This window comes from Pistacia vera, unplaced genomic scaffold, assembly GCF_008641045.1.
Source record: "Pistacia vera cultivar Batoury unplaced genomic scaffold, PisVer_v2 Contig265, whole genome shotgun sequence".
In the NCBI taxonomy this organism is placed as follows: Eukaryota; Viridiplantae; Streptophyta; class Magnoliopsida; order Sapindales; family Anacardiaceae; genus Pistacia; species Pistacia vera.
In genome coordinates, this window is record NW_022196074.1 from 1,078,231 (window position 1) to 1,091,542 (window position 13,312).

Sequence of the window (13,312 nt, forward strand, 5' to 3'; positions counted from 1 at the left end):
ACATGCATAGCTATAATTATAATCCACATCTAATACAATAAAGCCATCGGAAATATAACCACGACTATATTTATTTGTGCCCAAAAATAAATTGACACCAGTACTTGAAAAGTTTATACTAATCATGATCTCTCTTTGTAACGCCCACATGGAGGTACGTAATTTAATTTATGCTCTTATACCTTTAGTTGATTTTTGCTAAAGTTATTTTAAGAAAATGTGAAGAAAATGCCTTAAACTTGCATTAAGGGTAAAATGGTCTTTTCACTCAAAATTAGTTGAAATTATGGGGAGTGAAAAGAGATAGAATTCATGGAGAATGCAATAAAAATGAGGGCATTATGGTAATTGACTAAGGGATATAGATAGAATTTTAAAGAAAGTTCAAGGGCAAAATGGGAAACTATATATAATTTTATGTTATATCAAGGATTGAAGAGTGAAACCCTAGCCACTTTTCAACCCATTTTCACGCCACCTTCTCCTCCAAATCCTCTCAATTTCTTCACTTCTTCTTCAAAAGAAATTCATAGATTTTGGGTATTTTTGAGTGGATTTTCAATCCCAAGCATCTTTAGGTAAGATCCTTGCACTAAGAAGTGATTTTTCATTTTTAAAGCGTTGAATTTTGATGGTTTGTGCTCATATGATTTAAGAGGAAAAGAGTTTGATCAAGGAAAATTCTTAAAGGGTTGGATTGCTCATATCAAAGGTAAGTAAATCCTACCCTAAGTATGATTTAAGTTATGTTGTGTAGAGAATTTTCTTTATGCATATATATGTGTTATATGTAGAATTGTTGATGGATTTGGTGTTGAATGATGATTAGAACCTATCCATGAGAAGTTGTGTTGGTGTATTTGATACTTGATGAATGTTTGGTTGAAATTTGGAAGAATTGAAGTGAAAATTTTGAAGTATGTATTTTGGGTAGATTTGGCGTTAATTATGGAGGATTTTATTCCAAATTTTTGGTGGCTAAAAGAGAGATAGAAGTGTAGCCAAATTAGTGTTGATTTGTGCAAATGAATTGTTTGATGAAATGTCAAAGAGAAGTGCATGTATGAGTATGATTATGTGTTACTTTGGGATGAGTTTGTAGATGGTAGAGAATGACATGTTTGCATTCCATAATGCATAATTGCATTTAAACATGTGAATTTAGAAAGAATTATAAGCATGAAACCATCTACATGCATACATATTCATAAGAGCGTAAAAAGGCACTAAAATATGTTAAAGAGAAAATAGAAAGAAATGAGAGTATTAAAGATATTCAAATCTGAATTTTTATTTAAAGAAGTGTAAAAAGATAAAAAGAAGAGAAGGTTGTTGCGATGGGGAGCCTGTGAGTGACATAGTCCCACATGCATGCCGCCTTTAGTGAGCGGCCTCAGAATTCAGAAAGAAGAATTGTACAGTCTATTAGAAGTGCATGTGGATGAGGACTATACCCAAAATTAGAGAATGAATTAGAGAATTCACTCACACGGCCAAGGCTCCAAATCCATGTCTCAACCGAGTCCGATCGGCAAGAAAAAAAAAATAGAAAGAAAGAAAGAAAGAATAGAAAAGAAAAGAAAGAATAAAAAGAAAGAAAGACTAGAAAAGAAAGGAAGAAATAAAGAAAAAGGAACAGAAAACAGAATAAGAAAAATAGAAAAGAAAATGCATAATCTATGCATTTGTGCATTTGCATCATGAATATGCATAATACCATACTCATTATCATAAGTAGTGAAAAATTAGAAAATTGAGAGAAAAACAAAGAAAGAACAGAGAGGAACAGAGAAAGAATAGAGAATAATCGGGAAATGAGATGTAAGGAAAGAAAATTCAGAACTTAAGCAACGGAGAGAGAAGGGTAGCATAGTAGGTTTACTTACTGAGTAATTAGTGCTCACTCTATTGTTTTCAATGTTTTTGCAGGTACTAGGTGAGTTGCGGTCTCTCGAAACGTCACACAGTGGAAGGGTTGGGCTACACTGTCAAGTTGCTATTTTGAGTATATTTTGTAAATATTTGTATATAAAGAAAAATTAAATGTGGGCCCATACTTTATTACTCGTTTATATGTGTATTTTTATATATTTTTTTTTAATGAGTTTTAATGATTATTTTACGAGTATACTAGCTAGAAAGAAAGTATTACACTTACATATCCACGACCAACCAGTTCATCAACTTACTTTTGACTCCCCCAGATTGCATCTATATGCAGGTTTGTTTGGTAATAGTGTCCTAGGTAACAAATCAATGTGATGCTCAATCCCTCTCAATGGTGGCAACCTCGGTGGTAACTCTTTGGGAAAAACATCTTGGAATTCATGGAGCGGAAAAATATCTTGGAATTAATGGAGCAAAGGTTAGACTAAATGATGGATCTCAATCTCTAGTTATTCTTTTCTCTTGGTTATGAGTAAGGCTAGGACATGTTTCTGGTTATTGATGGCCTTTTCCACTTGATTGGCATTCAAGAATAGGCTTTTTGTGGGTTACTACTTTTGGGTGGTATTGGTGTTAGAAGTGTTTGTTGGGATGGTAAAGGGGTTAGGGTGATGGTTTTCTTGCTAAACCTAACGGTGTAGGTATTCTTTCTCCCAACATAAACAACCTTCCTATCATATTGCCAAGGCCTCCCTAACAACAAATTGCAAGCATTCATAGGTATCACATCACATACTACCTCATCAATGTATATCTTGCATATAGAAAAAGGAACCACAACTTGCTTAGTGACATGTATTGTAGTCTCACTGCTTAACCATTGTAATTTGTAAAGATAGGTACGGTTTTGGGTGTGAAGGTTTAGTTTCTCCATAAGAGTAGTGGAGGCAACATTGATACAACTCCCACTATCTACAATAACCAAGCATACTTTCCTTTTGATGGTGTAACAGGTTTAAAATAAGTTTCTCCTTTGCTTTGTAGTATAATCTACTTGTGAATGCAAAACCCTCTTTAAGATCAATGCATCTCCAACATCAGCTTCTTCAACAATTTCTTCACCACTCTCGAATTCTTCCTTTTCACTCTCTTCCTCTTGGACAGCCTCTTCAATCTCTTGTATGTCTTTAATCGACATTACTCTCTTATTAGGACAATTGGCTTGGAAGTGACCATAGCCATGACATTTGAAACATTTCTTGTCCTTTAAATCTCCTCGAGTACCTCCTTGATTCACAAACCATGGCTTCTCTTTGATGACTTCACTCAACTTTTCCTAACCCTTGTTTTCAGTAGTGTTGACATAGGGTTTGGAATAAGATGGAGAACCCTTGTAATTGGTGTTGCCCTTAAAATAAGTTTTTGGGGCCGAGAGCTTCAAACTTTGTAGTTGCTTTTCCACTTTGTTGGCTAACTTGCTAACATCCCCAAAAGAATGATAAGATTATAACTCTACCTTGTGAGTTATTTCTCTTTGCAAACCTCCCAAAAATCGAGTTATTGTTTGCTCTTTTTCCTCCGAAATATCACTCTTCATCATAAGGCCTTCAGATTCCCTTATATACTCCTCCACTTTCTTATTTCCTTGCTTGTAGTTCTCGGGCAAGAATCTCTTTTTCATCATTCTTTTCAACTTATCCCAAGACCTCACTCTAGCTTTTCCCTCTCTCTCTCTCTCTCTCTTCTTTCTAACATTTTCCCACCATAAGGAAGCATACCCCTTGAATTTAAGAATGGCCACCTTGCATTTCTTTTCATCCGAGTAGCCTTTGAACTCAAACACCCTTTCGATTTCACTTAACCAATCATTGAAGTCATTAGGATCTAGACTTCCTCCAAATTCGAGTATGTCAATCTTAGGTCCCCTATCATCATTATCAATTCTCCTCCTTCTTCTCACAACAACACTAGAATTACTATGAAGACTAGTTTCATCTTCATGGTGAGGAGGTTGATAAACTTGACGGCTCATGTAGGGTGTGATTCTTCTTGGAGGTGATTCTTGTTCATGGACAGGTGGTTCGGTTTCATAGGGCAGTGGTTGGTGCTGAGAGGTGTGTGTTGGTGGTGTGTGACCGGCTAAGTAGGTCATGATAATTTGGGCAATTTGGTTCACCCTTTCTTTAAGTTTTCTAAGGTCTTCTTGAGTTTTGGTAAAAGGAATTTTCCAAGGAGGCATTGGGGAAGAAGAGTCACTCCTGTTTGACATGATAAATGGAAATTTTAGCTACTGTGAACAGTAACATCGGAAATGAACAGTGGTTTTTGGGTTATGGAATAGTGATATTTAAGGTGGTAAGGGTAAGAGGGAGAAGTATGGGTAATTTTAGTTTAGATGAACAGTAATCGATGAATAGTATTTGGGATTAGATGTGATTAAGCTAATTAATGGTGATTAGGCAAATGGGGAGTGTTTAGTGTTTGGTTAAGGGTTAATGGTAATTTAGTTTGAATGGAATTGGTTTAGTAAGATTTGGAGGGAACTGGTTAGGTTTAGATGAGGTGTAAAGTGGATAGTTAGGAGTTGGTGAGGTGTATGAGTTGAGGTAATAGTGTTTAATGAAAGAGAAAGTCTAATGAAATGGTAATGGAGAATTAGGCCAAAACCGATTCTTCACTTACTTGAGTAACTTTTTCAATCACCACAAACAACATTCAACACAAATTCCACTCCACAACCATAGCTTTGATACCAAATTGATATGAATTCAAGACACCAATTCATACACCATCTCATTCCATTCATAAACATAACACATTAACACTAAAATCATACAAGCATCATCTTACAACCATTCGGTCGAGGCAACCACAAACACATACAATCCCTTTCATCATCTTATTTTAACATTCCAATTATGTCAACAGTCCAACAAGATAAAATCCAACTTGTGACAACTGAAAAATTTGGCAAGAAACTCAAACACACAAGCCCAAAACCAAGAGGAACGAAAATGAGAGCTAAGACTTAGGTGACTTACTAGATAATATGGCCAAGAATCATTCAAGCTTAAAGGAACTTCCTCCGACTTGAATCAATCGACCACCAAGTCTAGGCCGAACTTGGATAAAGGAAAAACAAAGAGGAATTCATCCTCCTTGAAACACTATTCATCATATATTGCATCATGCTTACAAAATGAGAGTCTTGCCTTTATATAGACATAACAAAGATAAGAATTGTCCTTTACAAATACTTACAAAATATTACAAATAAAATTAGGGGCTTAATTCTCAACCATTCATTCAAATTAGAATGTCATACCCATTTAATGCACAAGGACAACAACTCCCTTAAATTAAGGATCTATATCCCTAACCACTAATTAGCTTGATTAACTTCCCTCCAATAGATCAAATGGCATCCATTTGTTGGACTTGGGCCAAATGGATCTCTTCACACATGATGCTCACGGTTTGGGACAATATAAAGGGTTTTAGCAACATATTGGACCTTTAGCACTCCATGGATAAGTTTGTAGATTTCCTTGAGGGAATGGTTCGATTGGTGCACTTCTTGCAGAGCTTGAGCTTCTTGGCCTTATTTGGCCTAGGTTGTCAACATCGTCGGTGGTGTTTTTTGCTACAAAATTTTTCTATTTCAGCCAGATCTTGGGTATATTTGCTAGGAAATGGCTCAAATGATGAGTGGGATTTGTATTTGATGTGTCTCCTCCATCAACCAGTTGACCATCGCTTTGTTTTTGGGGTGTGTTTGCTGGATTTCAAACCTGTAGGGACTGTTGCATAACTTTTTAAGGGTGTATTTGGTGGATTTCAAAACTTTTGGACATGTTGACCTCACTGGTTTGAACCGTTGGTCAAACCGATCAACCCAGGACCCAGCCACTTTGTCGATTTTCACACCCAGGTCGGTTATTAAAACACTTTACAGTAGTATTATTCCCCTTTAAAATTGTTTAAAAAAGAAACAATTGACGCTAAATCATTGACCCTATCAAACTTTTGTTAAATTATTTCCATCATAATTATATAATTATTATTTTTTAAATCTGTCAACTTTAAATATACCTTCTTTTAGTTCTTTCCTTAATTCTTTCTACAACAATATACATTTTCCTTCAGTGGATTAGTTAATTCCATTTTATTGTTTTTTTAGAAGAGTTAATTATTTCATCATAACTAAACCTTTTCCTTTCATCCCTAACGATGAAATTCTGACTTAATTATCATTTTTGACATGATGACAATTACTTTCTTTTTCTTTTTTCTTTTTTCTTTTTTAAATATGATTACAAATAAAATTATTGGATGACTTTAATTATTTTAAAAATTAGATACAATTTAATATTCTTATTAATGTTATATAATGCAAAAAAAAAAAAAAAATCAATTTCTTAATTCACAAATTATCTACAATCAATTGAGTTTGAATTTTGAAATCCATCTATGAGATTAAATGCTAGGTTAAACTTAAAATACATATATAAAGCTAAAAATAAAAATTTATAATAAAATTTTTTATACGAGATTTTGATTTTTGAACAAATTAAGAATAATACCATTCAAAATTAAATTACATACATTGGCACAATTATCTTAGGCAAATAATACTTAAAATGGAAAATAAATTAATTTACAGATAAAAATTTAAGTTGAAATACAAAAAATAGTAATAAAAATATAACCGTCACCAATAAAACTCTACCCAACTCCTAAATAATATTCTTACCCTTATTTTTTGTCATCCCTACTCCTAAATAATATACGTTTTCATGCCCAGCCATTGTTATTATCCAATCCAAAAAAAAAAAAAAAAAAAATAGAGAAGATTTAGATTTTTGTAGAAAAAAGGAAATGGAGAAGATTTAGATTTGGGTTATTTTTTAACAAGAAAACCCTAATTCGCCTCATTTGACCTATTTGTTCTATTAAAAGAAAATTAAAATCCAATATATAAAATATTTATTTAAGTAAATTAATCACAACAGTAATTAACAATAATATTATCTAATATGAAATTTATAATAGCTTTGTATAGGGCGGTTTAGTCCTGGCCACTCGGGCTCAATGTTTTGAAAACCTGACTGAGCCTTGACCCGGTCAAGGTCTTGGTTCACGGTTTGACTGGTCTAAACAGTTAAACCATAGGTATAAAAGCTTATCCAAAAAGTTTAAAATCTTACAAAAACACCCCTAAAAATACTTCCAGTCACTACAGGTTTGAAATATAGCAAATAAACCCCTGTGATCTGTTTGGGTTTTGACTTTTCTGACCAAATTCTGGCTTATTCTAGTAGTCGATATTCAATCCGACACCACCACCTGAACCATATGTCAGGATTTAATTGAATAAATCATGGAATTATAAGCAAAAAATTTATTCAAAACCCTAATTCCCTAGATCGTGGATTGATGTTTATAATACATTTAAAACCAATATATATAAAGATTATATATTAAAAGTATTTAATACCTTCGATTGGAGGCTCCTTCACTCGATTTGTAGATTCGCTTTCATTCCAAGTCAAGGATGCATGAATAGTATCCACACGAAGACAGGGTGAATTCTCAATTGATTACTATGCTAGAATAATCAATTGAGTGTAAGAATAAAAGGGTACAAAACTTTTCAAAAAGAAAAATTCACTCTCAAAAGGGGGCTCATGGTTTAGAGAGAGAGAGAGAGGGCGGCTAGGGTTTTCCTCTTAACAAAAATATGTTGTTTTATTTTCTTATTAGGTTTTAATTTTAAGTTGACTTATATAGTGCAACTAATTAAAACCCTAATCCCAATTAGGGATAGCAATCAACTTATTCCTTTTTAGAATAATATAACCCCACAACCAAACAAGGTTAAATAGATATTTTATTTAATATAATTATTATCCTAAAATTAATATATATTAAATATATTAATCTTAAATAATAATATCACATTTAAATATACACATATATTTAAATAAGTAATCTCACTAATTTAATTTCCATATAAAATTAAATATAGGCAATAACCACAATAAATTTAATTACACTGTGAGATTACCAAAATATTATTTCATCTTAAAAGATGAAAATACCCTTCTCACTTATTAATTCTTAATCTGTCTTCTATGTGTATGACCTGTAAGCTCCTCATCATACTGGCAGTGAATAGTATTGCAATTAACACTCAATTAATCATTCCACTAAACACAGAACAAGATTGGCTTCTAGCAAGGCATCATGGGCATCCGATATATTCGGATTCAATGATACAACTTCCTATCGATGATATGGTTACCGTGCAATCTAATCATTTCATCATCAACTCTTATCTCATCAAGATTTGAAGTACAGAAATAATGTCAACTTCAAATACAATACCTTGATATGTTTGTATTCGATAATCAAACTAATGACTAAATAAAATTAGACTTGAGCAGCAACTCAATTCCACTGTGGCCATAGCTTTTGCGGTCATCATTCACCAAATTACTCAGCAAGATAATTCTCCTGTACCCAGAAGTGATGAATCTTATGTCGATCCACCATAGCCATAGTGTACTTCTCAATTTAGCCAACTACTATCGTACTGATAATCCTAAATAGGACTATGTTAGACTAGTGTCAAACTACACCGATATTTACACACGACGCTCTGGTGATCTCAAGTCTAAGGATCACATGCACTACCATTCGTCAGAGGATATACTCCATAGATAATGGGGTTACCATCTATATAAAATCCTCTTATGGGTTTGTTCAGTAAACTTACCACATACAAGCACCCATGCATTGCACCAAGTTATCACCAAACAACTTCAACATGTAAAATCTATTACCATTTTTCGATAGGGTCGTTCAACGCTATGATAACTTTACTTTATTATCTGTGCCCTTACTTCAGGATAATACTAGGGCTATGAACAATTCTAGAATGGCCATCTTATGTGATCAGAGGTCCTTACAATCAAGATTTAAAGCTTTTGATACCCTCCTCATGATTATACCATTCTACGGGCATATGTCAATATTTATATAAGCATAAACTGAATGATATAGATAAATTGGCTTTTATTAATATCAACATGTTTTTACATAGAGTCAATTATTACAATTTCGATTGGCTCTAGGGCACCTACACTAACACGACCGACCTCCACTCTACAAAACCCCTCTAACCTAGAACTTGGTAGCCCTCCGTTCGCCAGTCGTGGCTCATGAACACTGCCGCGATTAGGTTGATTTTTCTGGCAAAATTCCAGCTTATTCCAGCATCCAAAATTCAATCAAACACTACCACCTAAACCACCGGCCTCCACTCTACAAAACCTCTCTAATCTCGACACTTGCTAGCCCAATGTTCACCGGTTGTGACTCCTATAGTGAGTTGAATTTTTCAGCCAAATTCATGCTTATTCCGACATGTAAAATTCAATCCAACATTATCCCTTGAACCACCAGCCTCTACTCTACAAAAGCCCTCTAACCTCATAACACCATAACCTCAGTAAATGTAACTTTTTGATTAGTTTTGGCCTTATTATTCATTGAAGATGACATTTTGGCCTTCTCAAAAAATATTTTATGGCTCTGCCCTTGCTTTTGTATATCTTAAAAATGAAGGAACTAAGAAAAAAGTAACATTGATATTTATTCAAAGTTTAATAACTATTCATATATAGTTATATTTTTTAAATTCATATAGAGCAAATTGTGATCAGAGTTAGCATTCACATCTAGGGGTGTGCAGAAGAACTGGTCGGAACCAGAACCAGTAGGTAATCGGGGTTTCGATTCCTGGAGTGGGGGACACTATGCGGTTCTGTTTCAAACCCCAACACCCCTCCCCCGGGTTGTGAGAGGGAGAGCGAAGTGTGTTTATGGAGATTGTGGCAAGAGGGGTAGAGGCTAGGGCTTATGATGAAAGGAGAGCCATTGGATTGAAAGATGTTGGGGTGTATTTGTACTATCTATAAACTATTAGCGGTGCATTGTAATTTTTAAAGGGTTTATTTGTCATTTTTAAAAAAGTATGGGTAATTAAAATGATCCTGGGTATCCGAAACTGGAACTGAAACCTATGTTTTAGGTCTAGTTCTAGGTTTCTAGGAACCGAATCCGGTTGGTTCCGATTTCAGTTCCAAATCTAAGAAATTGGCCTGTCACGGTTCTGATTTCGGTTCCTTTGATTGTGGGCTGGTACCCAGACCCTCCCACCCCTATTCACATCCATACTCCAAATTAATTTGGGTCAAGATATTCAAATTTAAATTTGATCCACCCAAAATTTTCACTACTTAACTACAACCCACTTGGGTAGGGCTCTAGAGAACCCTAAACACATGAATTTTTTTGACATCCCTTCTTAAATGAAGGATTAGAATAATAACATAATAAAAACAATTTTAGTAAATAAGGCAAGAAGTTTATGGGGGGATAGAGAGTAGAGACAGATTACGGGTAGAAAATTAAATGTAAACATTAAAGACGCTCGGCGTTTCCTTGGGAAAGCTTGGACTTTGGAGTTAGAATTATGCAATAAATCAAGGAAACCCCCCACAACCAAACAAGGTTAAATAGATATTTTATTTAATATAATTATTATCCTAAAATTAATATATATTAAATATATTAATCTTAAATAATAATATCACATTTAAATATACACATATATTTAAATAAGTAATCTCACTAATTTAATTTCCATATAAAATTAAATATAGGCAATAACCACAATAAATTTAATTACACTGTAAGATTACAAAAATATAATTTCATCTTAAAAGATAAAAATACCCTTCTCACTTATTAATTCTTAATCTGTCTTCTATGTGTATGACCTGTAAGCTCCTCATCATACTGGCAGTGAATAGTATTGCAATTAACACTCAATTAATCATTCCACTAAACACAGAACAAGATTGGCTTCTAGCAAGGCATCATGGGCATCCGATATATTCGGATTCAATGATACAACTTCCTATCGATGATATGGTTACCGTGCAATCTAATCATTTCATCATCAACTCTTATCTCATCAAGATTTGAAGTACAGAAATAATGTCAACTTCAAATACAATACCTTGATATGTTTGTATTCGATAATCAAACTAATGACTAAATAAAATTAGACTTGAGCAGCAACTCAATTCCACTGTGGCCATAGCTTTTGCGGTCATCATTCACCAAATTACTCAGCAAGATAATTCTCCTGTACCCAGAAGTGATGAATCTTATGTCGATCCACCATAGCCATAGTGTACTTCTCAATTTAGCCAACTACTATCGTACTGATAATCCTAAATAGGACTATGTTAGACTAGTGTCAAACTACACCGATATTTACACACGACGCTCTGGTGATCTCAAGTCTAAGGATCACATGCACTACCATTCGTCAGAGGATATACTCCATAGATAATGGGGTTACCATCTATATAAAATCCTCTTATGGGTTTGTTCAGTGAACTTATCACATACAAGCACCCATGCATTGCACCAAGTTATCACCAAACAACTTCAACATGTAAAATCTATTACCATTTTTCGATAGGGTCGTTCAACGCTATGATAACTTTACTTTATTATCTGTGCCCTTACTTCAGGATAATACTAGGGCTATGAACAATTCTAGAATGGCCATCTTATGTGATCAGAGGTCCTTACAATCAAGATTTAAAGCTTTTGATACCCTCCTCATGATTATACCATTCTACGGGCATATGTCAATATTTATATAAGCATAAACTGAATGATATAGATAAATTGGCTTTTATTAATATCAACATGTTTTTACATAGAGTCAATTATTACAATTTCGATTGGCTCTAGGGCACCTACACTAACACGACCGACCTCCACTCTACAAAACCCCTCTAACCTAGAACTTGGTAGCCCTCCGTTCGCCAGTCATGACTCATGAACATTGCCGCGATTAGGTTGATTTTTCTGGCAAAATTCCAGCTTATTCCAGCATCCAAAATTCAATCAAACACTACCACCTAAACCACCGGCCTCAACTCTACAAAACCTCTCTAATCTCGACACTTGATAGCCCAATGTTCACCGAATGAGACTCCTATAGTGAGTTGAATTTTTCAGCCAAATTCCTGCTTATTCCGACATGTAAAATTCAATCCAACATTATCCATTGAACCACCAACCTCAACTCTACAAAAGCCCTCTAACCTCATAACACCATAACCTCAGTAAATGTAACTTTTTGATTAGTTTTGGCCTTATTATTCATTGAAGATGACATTTTGGCCTTCTCAAAAAATATTTTATGGCTCTGCCCTTGCTTTTGTATATCTTAAAAATGAAGGAACTAAGAAAAAAGTAACATTGATATTTATTCAAAGTTTAATAACTATTCATATATAGTTATATTTTTTAAATTCATATAGAGCAAATTGTGATCAGAGTTAGCATTCACATCTAGGGGTGTGCAGAAGAACTGGTCGGAACCAGAACCAGTAGGTAATCGGGGTTTCGATTCCTGGAGTGGGGGACACTATGCGGTTCTGTTTCAAACCCCAACACCCCTCCCCCGGGTTGTGAGAGGGAGAGCGAAGTGTGTTTATGGAGATTGTGGCAAGAGGGGTAGAGGCTAGGGCTTATGATGAAAGGAGAGCCATTGGATTGAAAGATGTTGGGGTGTATTTGTACTATCTATAAACTATTAGCGGTGCATTGTAATTTTTAAAGGGTTTATTTGTCATTTTTAAAAAAGTATGGGTAATTAAAATGATCCTGGGTATCCGAAACTGGAACTGAAACCTATGTTTTAGGTCTAGTTCTAGGTTTCTAGGAACCGAATCCGGTTGGTTCCGATTTCAGTTCCAAATCTAAGAAATTGGCATGTCACGGTTCTGATTTCGGTTCCTTTGATTGTGGGCAGGTACCTAGACCCTCCCACCCCTATTCACATCCATACACCAAATTAATTTGGGTCAAGATATTCAGATTCAAAGTTGATCCACCCAAAATTTTCACTACTTAACTGCAACCCACTTGGGTAGGGCTCTAGAGAACCCTAAACACATGAATTTTTTTGACATCCCTTCTTAAATGAAGGATTAGAATAATAACATAATAAAAACAATTTTAGTAAATAAGGCAAGAAGTTTATGGGGGGATAGAGACAGATTACGGGTAGAAAATTAAATGTAAACATTAAAGACGCTCGGCGTTTCCTTGGGAAAGCTTGGACTTTGGAGTTAGAATTATGCAATAAATCAAGTACTTGTTCTTTTCCATGGAGACAATCAGCAGTTGAATATAAAAAAACATGACCGTATGATTGTTCCAACGGTGTCCAAGAAAAGCCAAATCCACCCTCCTTAAAAGACATATAATTTATGATAAATTAATTCTAACATAAATGAATTCTTGTATATTTGGTTAGTATATATATTGG